This window comes from Phlebotomus papatasi, chromosome 2, assembly GCF_024763615.1.
Source record: "Phlebotomus papatasi isolate M1 chromosome 2, Ppap_2.1, whole genome shotgun sequence".
In the NCBI taxonomy this organism is placed as follows: Eukaryota; Metazoa; Arthropoda; class Insecta; order Diptera; family Psychodidae; genus Phlebotomus; species Phlebotomus papatasi.
The window spans coordinates 79,114,910-79,132,555 of record NC_077223.1 but is presented as its reverse complement, the minus strand read 5'-3'; the positions used below and the strand labels follow the sequence as shown (position 1 = coordinate 79,132,555).

Below are 17,646 nucleotides of genomic sequence, written 5' to 3'. Positions count from 1 at the left end.
AGTGTTAAAGTTATGAGGAAAAAAGTTAATCATAGCCTCTTTTATTTCTCAATGCAGATAAGTTTATGATAGCTGAGATTCTTTACATTCCATAATACTCCAAAAATGTTAATTTAACCCTCGGTGTTGATCTAAAATCGGTGTAAATATTACTCTTTAGGTGTATTAGGGGTTAAAGTTACCATTTAGTGTTAATTTGACCCCTACAATGGTCTAAAATTGACATGAAAAATGTTAATGTACTAGTTGAGATTCTTAACAATCTCCGATCACGCCCAAACTTTGCCAAAACGTGTTTTGATTTTCTAACATAACAAGTTCATAAAAGCACCGCTGGGGTCGCTATTATTTAAAACAATTTGGTCAATTTCTTAATTTAAATAACTCAAAAATCCTTTCTGCATCGGGCTGAAATTTTAGTATGTTGTAGCCGCAAATTATACCTATTAAACAAAAAATACTTAAGTCGATCGATAACCCCTGAACCGAGCTATAACACTGAGAGAAATCCGAAAAAGTTTATAACATTCCGGAAATGTTAATTTTACCCTGCAGTATTGATCCGAAATCGGTGTAAATATTATGCTTTTCAGGTGTATTAGAGGTTAAAGTTACCGTTTTTCATGTTAATTTTACCCTTAAAAAGGTGTAAAATTAACATTAAAAAATATTGATATATTTTTACACCTAAAAAGTCTTAAAGTTATGAATGAGGAAAAAAGGTTAATCACACCCCCGTTTTCTTGTCAGTGTTTGAATAAATTGCCCGTAAAACGAATTCCGCGCGGAGTAAAAGTAGTCAGAACAAAAAGATTCAACTGTTTAAAAGAAATGCATTAACAAAAAGTTTTTTTTTGGCCAGATTTTTTCAACAAATTGATAGAATATTCGAAAAATTTAGCTTAATAAACGAAATTTAAGTTTTATTCTGAAAAATAATCATAGTTCTATTGGCATAATTGTATAGGCATAACCCTGTGAGATGTATAATCCCGAAGTGCATAATGTCGGGACTGAGTGTCACGGGACACTTGCTTTGCCGCGGAAAATGTTATTCAAACTTCAAAGTGTGATGTCACAATTGCCTTCGCGCAATAATCTTCTTAACTCGGGAAAATCATACGTATTGCTGATATCCGGTGAAAGACTGCGTCCTAATCCTCTTGCGCTTTACCGCAATGAACAGGTTATCATTTATGTCCTTAAAACCAAAAATCTTGGAATCATCCTTAATGATTCTTTGGCTTCGGACAGCATAGGGTAAGAGCTTATAATTTTCCCCAGTCTGCTTATAAGCATCGATGTTCCAAGTTTGAAGTGCAATATTTTCGATACTAATTGACTTCTTTTGTTACTCTCTTTTCAGAAGGGTTGTTTAGAAACTTAGCAAGCTATTTATCGTCTTATTTTTACTAAAAGTAGTTTTAATATGTTTAAAAATGAATTGATATGTAGAGATGAATTTGGCTCTTATTTTGGACAACTCGGTTGTATATTTGGACAGCTAATTCGCCTCAAAAGGATGCCCATTGTTCTCCATTTCAAAAACCTATCTTACCAAGTCCTCTTCCTGTTCATGTAAGGGAAACGTAGAATGTCACAAGAAGCCCGGAAATTTTCCATATCATTCATTAAAATGAGTTGACTTTGGTACTCCAAGTACGTGCGGATTCGCTCATTCCCTGGCATTTCCGGGAGCCTTTCAAGGCATTTCTCGCTACATCTCTTTCGTAGAGATGATGCTCCTTTGTTTCTTCAGGCATTTGTCTAACGTAGGCATCACAAAAGATAAAATTTCACGAAATTTCGTGAGAAAAACACCTATACAAAATAAGGAGTATCACCTCACTGGTGAATCTCTTAGAAAATTTCCCATTTTTCACATGAAAAATATAATTCACAAGGCAAATCTCACTTCAGGTTAAATGTACACTCACTCAAAAAAAAGCGAAGTAACATTGTTAGTACTTCACCACAGCTAAATTAAGACTGAAGTACACACAAAGTTCTGTCATATTTCTCGTAAGCAATTGCTCACACTAAATTTTCAACCAAGCAATTTTAACTCAAATCATATTCAAAATTTAACGTATTTAAAATCCAAAAAGAACAAATATTTAGATAGAATTCATTATTCATCAAATATTGGATTAAAAATCCATCATTTTAATCAATTTATTTTTAGTGTCCAATTTTATCCTCAAAGTGTCCAAAATAAGAAACTGGACAAAATTATGAGCCTTTCCCCTACCCAATCATATTTCACTTTATTATGCCTGAGTTTTGGGGACTACTTTGCAACTCTTCCTGCAGTCACGTTCAGTCGAATTCATTTGTCCTGTTCTTTGCTTCCGCTAACCTTGTTATCTTGCGGAATTTTTTCAGCTGGGTTCGTCCACTAGGATGAACATCCGAAGGGAGAGTAGAGAGTACTTTCCCATACATGAGTCGATTTAAGATCGTACCAAGTAGTTTTGCGTTACAAAGCCAGCTCTTAGCCTATATCAGGATACGACTTCTAAGTTATAAAAATTTCTATTCAGTTATATGGGCGGATAATAACCTGGGTTCGTCACTGGTGCTGTTGTCTTGCACTTTTTTTTGAAAGAAACATTGACATTTTATTTCGTCATAGCAAGATAAAGATGCTAATCACGTGATTGTTGTATTTCTTACCAAGAGAGATGAAGAAGCAATTGATGAATAATTTTCAGTGGAAATGAATAAGTTTTCTGTCATTGAAGTCACATTGAACGGATGAATAAAGTAGCAGACTTTTTCTGCGAGAAACTTATTTTCAATTAGTCACTGGAAATGCACTTACACCAGAAACGCCGGAAATATAGATGAAATTGTTTTTTTTTTCTTTCTTTCTTTCTTTCGATAAAAAATCATTTAAAAGACTTATTGCAAAATTATCACAGGAAAAAGTGTTAAATCGGCGTTATTAGCAAGAAATAAGGAGTGAAGATAATACTTTTTCCCTCTTCTGTATATTGTGTAATTTGCTGATAACGAATTTTCATGAATGTCAGGAAGATAGAGTTGCTTGGAGAGAATGTGCTCTATCGACAAGAAAAATTCCTCATATTTGTATATTTTTAGAAATACCATAATGCTAAGTGTTGGGGTTTGAGGGAAATTCGATAATTTCTGTTAATCAATGAGAGATTTATTGGGGCATTGACTTGCATTGTATTCAACGTATTCAATGATATTTCAATTAACAGATCTGTGTTAGAAACTTTGTTTCTTGGTAATTGTGAAAATTATGTTGATTTCTCAATGTGTTTAATCTAAGCTTTGAATTCTCAATTTGTTGACAAGAAACAAGGATAAGGAAATTAAGTCTTATCAGTTTTCTGGTTAGAAATGGCTTTCATTCACTGGAATAGGTGCAATTTAAATTCTTGACTTTAAATAGAGAAAAGTACTTTAATTTCTAAGATCTTATAAAACTAGCCAAAATTTAGGAAATGCAGACTTTTTTCTTAATGGACTCCATTGCAAGAAATGCTCATCTTATTTGTTTTAAATAGTTTGATTTATGCATTAGGAAAAAAATGGGAAAATTCTTAATGTTCCCTGGGAAATCACGCCCATTTATCTTACAAGTCTATTAAAGACAACCAGAAAGATTTTCTTTTACAAAAATCCTGGGAAATTGTTGAAAAATTGAATGAAAATGCTCTTTCGATTCTCGATAGCTTTTTCGAAAGTAAAAAAATCAATGCTAAACACATTTTTTTAAAATAAATTTTAGACAGATGTAAAAAATTTGGTAAATTTTGTAAAAGCTCTCCAAATCTTTGTAAGAAAAGTTGATCAAAAACTTCTCTAAAGTCCTTTAAACAAAAACTTAATTGAAGTAGGGCAAGAGCTCATAATTTTGGACAGTTTCTAATTTTTTTTACACTTTGAGGATAAAATAGGACACTAAAAATGAATTGATTAAAATCATGAATTTCTATTCCAATATTTGATGTATAATGAATTTTATCTAAATATTTGTTCTTTTTGGAAGATTTTAACACTAAATACGTTAAATTTTGAATATGATTTGAGTTGAAATTGCTTTGTTGAAAATTCAGTTTGAGCAATTGCTTACGAGAAATATGACAGAACTTCGTGTTTACTTAAGTCTTATTTAGCTGTGGTGAAGTACTAACAATATTTCTTCGCTGTTTTTCAGTGGTATTATTAAATATTCATTGAATATTGTGTTGATTCACATTAATGGTGATTTGTACATTTGACCTGAAGTGAGATTTGCCTTGTGAATTATGTTTTTCGTGTGAAAAGTGCAAAATTTTCCAAGAGATTCACCAGTGAGGTGATACTCCTTATTTTGGACAGATGTTTTTCTCTCGAACTTTCGTGAAGTTTTAGCTTTTGCGATGACTAGGTTGTATAAATGCCAGTAGAAACAAAGGAGCATCATCTCTACGAAAGAGATGTAGCAAGAAAAGCCTTGAAAGGCTCCCGGAAAGGCCAGGGAATGCGCGAATCCGCGCGTACTTCGAGTACCAAAGTCAACTCACTTTAATGAATGATATGGAAAGTTTCCGGGCTTCTTGTGACATTCTACGTTTCCCTTACATGAACAGGAAGAGGATTTGGTAAGATTGGTTCTTGAAATGGGCAGCCTTTTAAGGCGAATTTGCTGTCTAAATATACAACCAAGTTGTCCGAAATAAGAGTCAAATTCACCTCTACATATCAATTCATTTTTAAACATATTAAAACTAATTTTAGTAAAAATAAGACGATAAATAGCTTGCCAAGTTTCTAAACAACCCTTCTGAAAAGAGAGCAACAAAAAAAATCAATTAATATTGAAAATATCGCACTTGAAACTTGGAACATCGATGCTTTTAAGCAGACTGTCCAAAATTATGAGCCTTTACCCTAAGTACTTTTTTTTATAGAAAATTTCACCATGAATCCTTTTTTAGAAAAATTCAAAGATTTTGGGTTTTATTAAATAGAGAAGCTTATAAGATTTAACAAAAGACCTTTCAAGCTAGTAAAGTTTTTTTTAGAGTTTTAAAATTGATTTTAATTTAGTGTTTTTTTTTTTAATAATATATTGAATCTCGTGAAGAAGAAGAGGGAAATGGCCCCGCCCTGTTTCTTCCTTCCTGCGCTCTTGGATAAAAAAGTTAGTCATCGGTTCATAACCGGTTCATTACTGATTCAAAATCGATTGGACTTGGCTATGAATTCTGAGATGTGTGAGTTATTCACATGAGAAATTCACGACTTTTAGATCACCTTTTGTAATTGTTTCGAGAAATTGGGTATTCGTTGTTTTGCTCTGTATACACGAAAGAAACTCTAGAAGTACCTATACTTTGTAAAAATTACTTCTTGGTAAATATCGTAATGCATTATACGGATAGGACAGATTTTTAAACCCCTATTATTTGTGATCAGGAAGAGATAGAAAAACACACTTTGGAAAAGTGTAATAGGGGAGACCGGGGTACCTATAGCCCAGGGGTAAAAGTAGACAGTGGATTTTTCTCGTTTTTCTTAAAATGTACATCGAGCAAAGTATTTTTTAATGAAAGTAGGAACACATCCCCATATTCCCAGAAATATTTATAACTCTGATCCTGTTATCCTATAATTTAGAAGCATTTTTATAAAATGGGTATAAAATTGTAGTTTTGATGTTACAGTTTTTGGACCAGAATTTGGTTTTCTGAGTTTCTAGTCAAGATTTCATAGTTTTACCTCGTTTCTGGTTTAATAAACCTAATTAAAAAATATTTTTCACTTGGATAATAATTATCCACTTTTTTATATAAGATGATAAACACTGAAACAGCCCTCGGGGCAGTTGTAGTCACTCTTCAGTGGCGGGCTAAAACTATCAATGATTTTTCACTAATAGATGGATAATTGTTAGATGAAAAAGTACTATTGATATTCCAAGCAATATTGCCATTTGTATGAGCAACTTGAGAAATAGATTTTTTCAAAATGTTTGCATTAATTTTGCCTCAATTACAAAAATGTCATAAAAAAGTTGGCTAAAGCCCTTTTCTTTAGGTTTAAGTAACATATTTAGCATCAGTGGGCTTCAGTGTATCAAGTGAAACAATATTTGGTATCTCCAGTTTAAAATTTCATCTGGGAAACTAGTGGCAATTAGTACCCCAAAAGTGGCTATTTCTACCCAGGCAGGGGTAAGTGTAGCCAATGTGCAGTACTTTTTTCATTATCCTCTCAAGAAAAAGCCAAGGATTTTGGAGCTTTGAACTACACTGTTTCATATAGCCAATATCTTAATGCTACTTATGAAACATAAAAATATTAGACAAAACTTATCATTTTTTCACAAGCCACTCGCGAAAAAAAAGCTTCATTTGCTGGCTAATTCTACCCCTGTCTCCCCTACCGACTTCAGACTGGAGATTTAGCCTTGTTCCCGAAATCCTCAAAAATTTAAATAACAAACAATTTTCTTGATTTCTCAAAATCCAATGGATAATTTGTCCTTAATATCCAATCCGGAGCAACAATTTCCTAAAAAATCTTGCCAGATGAGGAATTAGATGATTTAATAAGCCACATGGCTAAATTTCAGGTCTAAAGCTCCACTGAGAAAAAAAAGATTAACTTTTTTTCCTCATAACTTTAACACTTTTTACCTGAGACACTGAACCTTTCATGATTTTCCCTGCCACATTCGATGTAAGAAAATTCATAAGAAATATTTTTGATAGTAATGTTTTTTCCTAAAAACATTGTTCAATTGAATTGTAGACCTGATGAAGAGAACATCCATCCTCGAAACGTCGTAGAGAATAAAATTGTGAAAATCAAGAAAGGTTCAGTGTCTCCGTCTATTTTCTCTTAATTCTACACATTTTAAGGGTAAAATTAACATGAAAAGGGTAACTTTAACCCCCAATACACCTAAAAAGGGGGGTAATATTTACACAGATTTTGGATCAATACTGCAGGGTAAAATTAACATTTCCGTAATGTTATTTTAACTTTTTCGGATTTCTCTCAATGTCGTATAAGCGTGATCAAAAGGTATGAGATTTGCTACAAAACTCACCTAATTTCAAATGAAAATAGAATGACTTTAACTGCAGACAACAAAACATAAAGTCCAATGTAATAGCGTAAAATTTATTATAGTTTTATTGGTTTTACTCTCAGCGACTTGCACTTTATTGGCCAATCGAATTGTTTGATAACTTTATTTACTTAAGAAATTAATCATAACGCGATTTAATAAGGGATACTTACTCATTTTCTAAGAATTTTTATTAAATAGAAAATTGATAAGAAATTGATATGCTTTCTGTGAAAACAAGTCTTTAGATAGAATCTAAAGTCTTTCTTTGAAATTCAATATCTGAATAATTTCCTGTGACTTGAAAATTGAAACAGAAAAAAAGAATGCTGAAATTTACTGGAAGAGCTCTATCCAACTCTGATTGTGATTGATATCAATTTATTTCTATTTATTAACATGAGAAATTTTTCCCCTTTTTCCCATTCCAAAAAAAAAAATCGAATTGTGGATAAATAATTATGCTGGTCATCGTAGACAAACTAAGATAAAAAAAAGTGGAGATATAAATTTTATGCACTGCTGAGAAGCAATTCTGTTGATTGTGAATGAGTGACAGTAGAAAAGAAAAGTGAATTGCTGCGACATCGTAAATAATACGACAAAAAAGGAGAAGATGAAAAAAAAAAACATTGTGAGAAAAATGTAATGAATATAATATAGTGGTTAAGACTGATTTGTGATTAATATTAAGTGAACGCAAAAGTATAAAGAAAAATTATGGAAAGATTATGATGAGATGGGGTAGAAGAGAGAGAGTGAAAGAGGGAATCCTAAAGAGGATGTTTACATTACTTGAAGGCATGTTGCATATTTTTGTGGCTGTGCTACTTGAGGGTAAGAAGTTAATCTTCCCCTTGAGATGCATAAATATTCAATGTAGCTTTATTTGTCCTCGGAGACATGATACACACCATCTTCACCCTTATTCCTGGGGATTTTTTTTATGAAAGAAATCTCAGTGAATAATATTCTTTATCTTTTGTTGAAGAAGACCATAAAACGATTATAATATCACCTTTCACAAAAAGGGATTCCCTCACCATTGTGACCAATTCTATTCATGTAATTTTATTCCCTATTTTTATTTTTTTTTTTTTGTCTTTGACGACGAGACAGAATTTTCTCTCTATAGTCTATCATAATTACAACTATTCACTTCCAACTCTCTATAATCGGTATTTTTATTCCCTTAAGAGTGGTTGAGATGAGGAAAAATTAACGTCCATATCAAGGCAACGAAGGCAACTATTATGCATAATGGGGAAAAGAAATCTTTGGTATAGAATAATTTTGGTTTTTTTTTCAATTCTTTTTCTCTCTGTCTCCATTAATACCAAACGACAATGTAGAAACAATGAATATTGTGTAAAAGGGAATAAGAATAAGAATGTTGGGTATATCGTCGTCGTGGTGAAAGAACTTGCGCGACAAAAGAAGTTGTCATGTGTGAGGCACAATATTAAATTGAGATTGAAGTTGGAGGAAGACGAAAACAAAATCCAAATCCGCAACGACTTAAAGAAATCATTATTAATGTTGGCGGATGAGAATGTCTGAAACAGGATCTAAAATGGGAGAATTTTTCGCTGAAGAAAGCAGTTTTTTTTCCCAAAGATTCTTTTGGCTGTTTGGCGTTAAAAAGGGAGAGTTGAAGGAATGGCACATAAAGAGGGGAGATTGTTAGCAAACGGAATGGTTTTTTTTTTCGTAATAAAAGAGTCAACTGCAGGGAATGCCGGAAAAAATACAGACTAAAGGGTCTGTCTTGGGTCGGATGCATTGGATGTGATGCGAGATTCACATTCGCTTAAATATTTGATCGCATAAAATATTTTAATTCCATCTTGTTCTGTTATTGGCTAAAGCTTTTTGAGTGTTCTCTTGCTCTGGCCAATCAGAGAACGTAATGGCATAAAAAATATTTTATATGGGTAAATATAAAATTTGATTGAAATTACAAAGAAAAAAATTCTTTGTAAAAATATTTGTAAATGTTTGTGAATTTCTGTGGGGGACTTACGAAATGCTCGTAAATCGTAACCCACAAACAAGTTTGTAAAAGTTTGTACTTTTTTGACAAACATTATTCATAACATGATCACTTGACGAGCATTTTTTGTACTTTTGCAAACATTTGTTCGTAAATGTTCGTAAAATGTACGTACAAATGACAAAATTTTACGAACATTTTTTTGTGTGTTTACGAACATTTACGAACAAATGTTTGTAAAAACACAAAAAATGCTCGTCAAGTGATCATGTTATGAACAATGTTTGTGAAAAAAGTACGAACTTTTACGAACTTGTTTGTGGGTTATACGATTTCCAACCATTTCGTAAGTCCCTCATAGGAATTCACAAACATTTACGAACATTTTTACAAAATATTTTTTTTCTGTGTATCATATTCAAAATTATGAAATTTTTATCAATAGACCTACGGAAATTCTACCGAATCGTTCAAAGTTAGGGTAAATTAAGCTAATTCAAAACCTGCTCCAAATGGAAATTTTTCACTACTCCAAATGGAAACGTCATTTTTTTCATGATAAATGCAGTACTAAATTATTATATTTAAGTATTTTCTATACCACAATTTCATTATTTAGTTAATTTTGCTCCAAATAAAGCGAAAATCCATTCATATTCACAAATTTTAATTTGTTAATTTCTCAGAAAAGTTAAAAGTGTACCTTTTCACCATCGAATTTTTCATCGATCGACCATGTTTTCCAATGAAAAACACAATAAAGTGACTGTTGTTTATTCGTTTTGTTTAACATTTATGTCATATTTCTGGCTAATTTTAGGTAAATTAAGTGCTAATCTTTATTGTTAACGGTACGTAAAGTTTTCAAATGAAATAATTACCTATTTCGTGAACAAAAAGGCTTTTTTTCTGAAGTGTCCGCAAATGCTTCAATAGGAAACCCCGGAAATATGATTTTTTTGGAGAGACTTTCCTATTGTTTTAGATGGGAAAGGAGAAAAGACCAGGAATAAGAACAAATCCTGCACTCAAGAGCAACTCAACAAGGTTTTGGAAGCCTTTCGTCGCGGTTTCACTTATACAGTAGACTCTTTTTCAAATGGGCATTTGGGGCGAAATGTCATCCGGTTTATCGATAGATTTGGGCGTCAAAGCCTTTGTAAATTCCACAAAAAGCGCTCAATTATAAAGGATCACGATAAAATAGGAGGAACAATAGCGAATTTGAGCAAATTAGCTTCATAATTAAACGTGAAAATTGTCAACAAAATTTTCGCCCGATTGAAAAAGAGCCGATTGAGAGAGAGTCTACTGTGCACTGTTTGTCTCCAATTAGATACTTTCCCTTGTCTCCATTTGGATTAATATGTTTCCAATAGAAGCATTTTACGCTCGTGTATTTTTCTTTTATTTAAGAAGTTTTCAAATTATATCTAAAGAATTTTCACTAAACAGTAACATTCTAGAAGAGTCAAGGAGCAAATTTATGTAATTCTCTTTAGAAAAAATATGAACTTAATGTGTTGAATCTTCTGTCAAAGTTAAAGAGTCTGAAAATGGTTTTGAATTAGGACATTTACCCTACTCGTAATGAAAGAGCCTCAAGTGGGCCAGTCGATAGATTAGTAGCTCTATCACTGTGAGGTCTCGGGTTCAAAGCTGAGCAACAGCGGGAAAAGATTTTTCATGCCATATCGGCTTTGAATTCGTCCAGTGAATGAATGAATAGTAATGCCAATGGTGCATGTTGGCAAAAACGTGAATCGCCTAAAAAATAGAGGGTGGTACGAGAACGAATTTCGACATGAAAGTGGTACTTCAGTCGATACAAATATTCACTGTCACTGATCCAAACACAATCTAAACGCAAATGGCCCTGGTCGCCGCGCGCCCGCAAAGCCCATAATGATGATGATCCAAACACACACACCGAGAAGGGTTGCTGTGATATAGTAGCGGCATTGGTTGCCCACAGAGCTGTGATATAGAGCGGCTATCCGTATCGGGGGATAAGATAGAATATGAGTGGGGAAGCACAAGGGGCCCAATTAGTGGCCAGGATGCATCGGTAATCCGAAATGGAGAACTGACCCCTGGCAAAATCTCGTAATGGAGAATTTTGTTGGTTATTCGTTTAACTGCCCACAAATGGCACCTTAATGCGCTTTCTTAATGTTCAGTGAGGGGTTATAAAAGCACTGTAGCAAATTTCGGTCAGCTTGCAATTTCGGCCAGCTTATAATTTCGGCCACTTTGCTTCTCAAAATTCCATAGTTTCGTTTTTTTTATTCCCTAGACGTAGTACAACAAAGCACAAAAAAAACGAGATGATGTAGAAAATACCTTAGAAGAATTCAGAAAGGGCAAGAAACTATGAGAATCAGGGTGGACGAAATTTTTCTCGCAAATTTCGGCCAGCTTACAATTTCGGCTAGCTTTTAATTTCGCCCACTTTGCTTCTGAAAATTCCATAGTTTCGTTTTTTTTATTCCCTAGAGGTAGTACAAAGCACAAAAAGAACGAGATGTGGAAAATACCTTAGAAGAATTCAGGAAGGGCAAGAAACTATGAGAATCAGGGTGGACGAAATTTTCCTCAAAGCAATGTCTATAATTTTTATTCATCTTTTAAGTGCATTAAGAATAATATTTAGAGGAGATAAAGACGATAAACTTAAGGTTCTAAACAACACTCCTTAAAAAAATTAACAAAAATATTAAGTTGCGTTAAAAATATGACAAAAAATATTTTGCTCGTTTGTTCGTAATAGAACCTAAATTAGGATACTCTCGAAACGTTCGTATACCGTATAATCTACCAAAAAATACGTCAAAATTTGTACTTTTTCACAAATCGCATGAAGCCTTCAACAACCTGTAAAAGATTGTAGGTTGTATTATGAAAGAGAGTCAAGCATTTAGAGAAAAACTGTAAATACAACGCGTTTTTTTGCTTATTGTTCTCCATCGTCAATATTTATATGGATATATGTTGTATTTCAAAGTATTCATGTATGAATATGTCTCTCCTTTTTCCCTGCATAATTTAGAATTCAGAGCAAATTTTTTTTAGTGCTGTCTGGTCTTGGTGAGACGATTTGTAAATGTGATTGTTGGTTTGAAAAAAAAGAAGAACTATATCGTCAGAACAGCGTTAATGCTCCTCAATAAACATAATTTTCCCCACATATACTTTACATATATTGCCATTGGATTTTTATCCCTGATTTCCTCTTTGTAAACCATGTTCTTTCCACATTCAATTGACTTTTTTAACCCATGTTAGAACAAAATGATGGAAAAAAACCACTGTAATGTAGAAAAAGAAAAAAAAGATCTTGTAGAACATGCTCAAACGACAAGGAATCACTTAACGAGCACTGGAAAATGTAGTTTATTATTAGTTTTCTCTCTGGAGATATTATGGGGATTACTTTTTCTATTTCTTCTTCACACTAAGCTCCCTCAAAAATTCATGCCGTGTCGATGATAAGTGAGAAAGAATGCGTGTACAAGGAATCAAATGTGAGATTGATTTATTTGAATTTTCTACACACTTTCAGTCTCATTTCACTCCCCTTGATCTCTTTCGAAATTAACCATTTTTTCCTAGCTAATGACGCTCAATATTTCAGTAAAATCTCACTGGGGTGTTGGGTATTTGCAAAAATGCCACACGACTTGTCTGGGAAAATTTACGAGGATCTTCCCTCTGAATCGCAAAAGTAAACAATGGTCGAGGGGTGGATAAATCACTATGGTTTGATGAGGGGCAATCATTGGTAAATAGTACGTTGAAATCTGTGCTATAAAAGTGTTTTTTCCAATGATATTCTAGTTTCCGGGAATTTTATTCAAAATGCTGAATAAATGCTAAAACCTTCTTAATTTTTAAGGTTAATACATTGACGATTTAATTGGTGTCTTCTTGTGCTATAATTTTTTACCATAATTTTATATATCTTGAAGACGATGGCTAAAATCGCGGAAACATTGAACGACAATTAGAAAAGGTTCGAATCTGCTATAAAAATAATTTTCCCAATATTTGTATTAAAAACTGTGTTACATAATTTCTGCTATAAAATTTCCAGCTATTTGTAAAATACATTTAAAAATGAATAGAGAAGTTGATAAATTTTACAAGTGCTATTAGAAAGTATTTTTAAAATTCTTATAAACCTTTGAAATCATGGAATGTTACTTTGACGTCAGAAATGTTTGCTATAAAATTCTTCCTATAAATTTTAGATTGTGAATTATTTTAACAAGTTTAATTTGTCAAATCATAGTTCGTGAATCAGACGACAGCAGAAAATTGAAAAAAAAAACTAGAATTAAAAAAAAATCGGGACTAGGTACTTTGCTCTACTTTTGCACTCTTTCCTATATTTCTAAAGGAAACTAGGTTTTAACATGATGTAATTTGGACACACACATTAATTGTGGATCCAAATAAAATAATTATAAGGACTAGTTTCATTTAGAAATAGGCGAAAAAGTCATTTATAAATGTATCCCCACAGCTCAAAGTAGCCCCACGTCTCCCTACTCGTTTTAATACCTAGGAATTATAGGAAAACCAGGAGTACTTTCTTATACGCTGTCGGTGAATTATTTTCTTAAGAAAACATATAAAATCAAACTATAAAGAAACAAGAACTTAGCTTGAAAGGGATATATATTCATCGGGAAAATAATAACAGCATATGAAATTATCCTAAGAGATTATCAGATTATAGTGCTCGTCTTATAAAAATTGGTACTCAATTCCCATAAAATTCCTATAAAATTGAACTATAAAAAAAGAAGGACATATAGCTTATTATTATTATAGCTTATTATTAATATCCATTTGGGAAAAACAATATTGAAAATAGTTACAGGATATGAAACTGTCCTACACAGAAAAAAATATTTTGTAAAATTGTTGGTAAATGTTTGTGAAATCCTATGGCAGACTTACGAAATGCTCGTGAATCGTATAACCCACAAATAAGTTCGTACAATTTTACAAAATATTTTTTTCTGTCTAAGAGATTGTCAGATTATAGTACTCGTCCTATAAAAATTGACACTCAATTCCCATAATATTCCTATAAAATCGAACTATAAAAAGCAAGGACATAGCTTGGAAGGCACATTAATATCCATTTGGGAAAAACAATATTGAAAATAGTTACAGGATATGAAACTATCCTAAGAGATTGTCAGAATATAGTACTCGTCCTATAAAAATTGACACTCAGTTCCCATAATATTCCTATAAAATCGAACTATGAAAAGCAAGGACATAGCTTGGAAAGAACATTAATATCCATTTGAAAAAAAAAACAATATTGAAATTAATTACAGGATATGACACTATCCTAACAGATTGTCAGATTATAGTACTCGTCCTATAAAAATTGACACTCAATTACCATAATATTCCTATGAAATCGAACTATAAAAAGCAAGGACATAGCTTGGAAGGAACATTAATATCCATTTGAAAAAAAAAACAATATTCAAAATAGTTACAGGATATGACACTATCCTAACAGATTGTCAGATTATAGTACTCGTCCTATGAAAATTGATACTCAATTCCTATAAACTTTCACGTTTAACAGCTTTTGTTATAATTTTTATGGAATAGGCGGAACAGGTGATTTAATAATTTGCCAGTAGTTATGTACTGGAAATTCCAGCGCCAAAATCAGTGCTATAATATTTCCGATAATCTGAGCTATAAATGAAATATGTGCTATAAAAAGATTTTTTTTCTGTCCTCTGGGGACTTTGATTTGATTTTAAAGCAAATACTGTCCAAAAATAGATGCACTATTTTTCAAGATTGTTGAATTATTTATATAAGTAGCAGTATCAAGAATAAATAGTGCGATCGATTTTTGTAAATAAATATCAAAGCACTTAGATACAGATTTTAGATATCCTTTACCAAAAATTAAGTTTATGGTGGTTTTGCGTATCTTTTGAGTGATTTGTTAACCCCTTTTTCGTGTTAAATTCGTCTCAGATGGGATTGTTTGTCTTTTCGGGAGCTGACAAAGGGGAATTTTTGAGGCTTGAGACTAAGTGGAGGGAAATTGATTTATTCTGTTTACACATGAGGGAATGATATGAATGGGCTGGAATGATGAAAATGGTCAAGGGAATAAGAATAACATGAAGAGGTTCTTTTGTATATGATCTCCCTCTTAAATTTTCTATTGAGATGAACCTCCTCCTCTTCCTCTTTCTCTTTTGCCTTGTATTATGAGGAGATTGACGGATGAAAATTCATGTGGAGCATTTTTGCTGAGTGACTGCTGTACAAACAAATCAACAATCATCTCCGGGGGAACAGTAGCAACAATCTTTCTCTCTCTCTGCATGGCATTAATCTTCCATGGCAAGAGAGTCGCATGCCAAAAGTACAGCCCATTTAGTCACATCATTCAAAAGTAATTTTTCCCAGATTCTCCTCCTCTTGCATGTTTGCTCCAGAGCGCGAAGGCAATCGTTGCACAATGAGCAAAAATAAATAAATATAATAAAAAAAGTGTTTTAAACACTTAAGCGTGCTTTACACATGACACCAATTAATTTTCATCCACAATTTGATTGTTTTAACTCAGCGATTGACGCTTGGGAAATGATTTAAAGAGTTGTCGTTGGATTTTAATGGAGATATAGGGGGATGTGGGAGAAAAAGAATGCCTCATTGAAATGCAAAACATTCCATTATTTTACTTTTTTTTCCTTCTGCAACATTCAACCAGAAATTTTTCAATTAAATTTTTCACTCAGTGAAAACAAAGAAGAAATTGTAATACAATTTCCATCGAGAGAAGGCACAGAAGAAAGGAGAAAAAAAATTGATAATGCGATGAGAGATACTGAAAATACATTAAGAGAAAAATATCAACTCAATTGCAGTGTGAATGAAAATGCACCAATTTTGCCTTTGGAAGTGAGAAAGAACTATTTTTCTCATTTTATAATTTTCTTCGAAAAAAAATAAGTAATTATTGATGTAAAAACAAAATTCCTATACAATGTAACATGTATGCCTTAATGTCGTAGTAGATAATAACAATTGTGAATGATGCGAGATGGAAAAATGAAATGCAAAGAAAAAAGAAGTAGAGTGAAAGATTTACAGGGTCATTAGATTGGGAAGAGACGTGAAAGAAACTAAAAAAAAAATAGAAGGAAAGAAAGAATATATTGAGCATAATTTCATTTACAGCAAAGTCAAAAGACTGTTTCGTGTTCTTTACCTCAATTTCTTGCGCAACACTCTTGTCTCTTTTTTTTGCCAATGCTGCAACTACTATGTGAATTTTCTATATGCTAAATTATTCCATATGCACCGTGTGTATGTCTCATTGCCTCTGTGAAAATTCTATTGCAATATTGTTCTCGATTTTGTGTGCGAAAAAAAAGACTTTTTTATGGGGTGACGATGAAGAAAATTGGTCAAATTGTGAATAAATTTTGCAGTGAAAATGCATAATTTGAGATATATTGGGAAATTTTTCATTTAAATAACCTTTTTTTTGAGTTATTCAGAATCTCTTTTCCTTTTGATAGTAAAAGGCACACCCTTTTCATTTGTAACTTTTATATATTGCAACAGCTCAATGCTTTTTAGCACGTTGATTGTGAGATTCGTCAATTGTGTTTTGAACTCCAACACTAAATGCTGTGTTGGGGCCATGGAAAAAGAAATACCGCTTTAATGGCCTCTACACACTAGAGAAATTTATGTCCATATTGAAGAGTTTTTCCTACATAAGTGTAGGGAATTTGCTTCAATATGGACATAAATTTCTCTAATGTGTAGAGGCTATAATGGCCTCTACATACTAGAGAAATTTATTGCCATATTGAAGCATATTTCCTAAGCTTGTGTAGGAAAAACTCTTCAATATGGACATAATTATCTCTAGTGTGTAGAGGCCATAAGAGAAGCTGCTTACGGCATTAACACGGGAAAGACTAAAGTTAAAATTGCGACTTAGGCGCCACTTGCGGTGGTCGTACTAACCTTGTATTTCCAGTGAAGTTTTTGGCCATGAAATTACCTATTCATTTCGCCTTAGATCATAAAAATTCTAATTGTCTAAGCGGTTAGAATAACTGTACCAAATATCGGCCAGTTCGCAATTTCGATCACTTCTTTTGTTCCTTAAATTTCCATGATTTTTTTTGTTTTTGCATACTTTAGAAATTATATACAAAAATGCGAAAAAGACTTTGGAGGAATTCCGAAAGGGCAAGGGACTATGAAAATCAAGGTGGCCGAAATAGTACACAAAGCTATGTCTATATTTTTATTCAATTTAAAATTTATTAAGAATGATTTTGGAGAAAACAAACACAATAAACTACCTACAAGGTTTTATATAATACTCAACGAAGTAACAAAAAAATCAATTTTTTACATTTCAAACTTAAGACTTTGGCGCTTGCATGTAACTGTGGCGAAATTTGGTACACTCATCCTAAATAATAGTTTTTCCATGATAAAATGTTTCGCACACATTCCGGTTTCGAACACTTCAAAT

At 32.6% G+C, this 17,646-nt stretch overlaps 1 protein-coding gene across 2 annotated transcripts in view; it reads left to right on the top strand.

Annotated features, from left to right (window-relative positions):
- Positions 1–17,646, top strand: part of LOC129804574 (DE-cadherin) — a 38,092-nt gene that overhangs the window by 11,373 nt on the left and 9,073 nt on the right. Inside the window, exon 4 of one of the 2 annotated variants that reach the window (XM_055851991.1) lies at positions 7,574–7,933. The gene's annotated coding sequence lies outside the window, so the exon portion shown is untranslated. The remainder of the gene's footprint in view (positions 1–7,573; positions 7,934–17,646) is intronic. The other variant, XM_055851992.1, reaches the window with a different exon arrangement.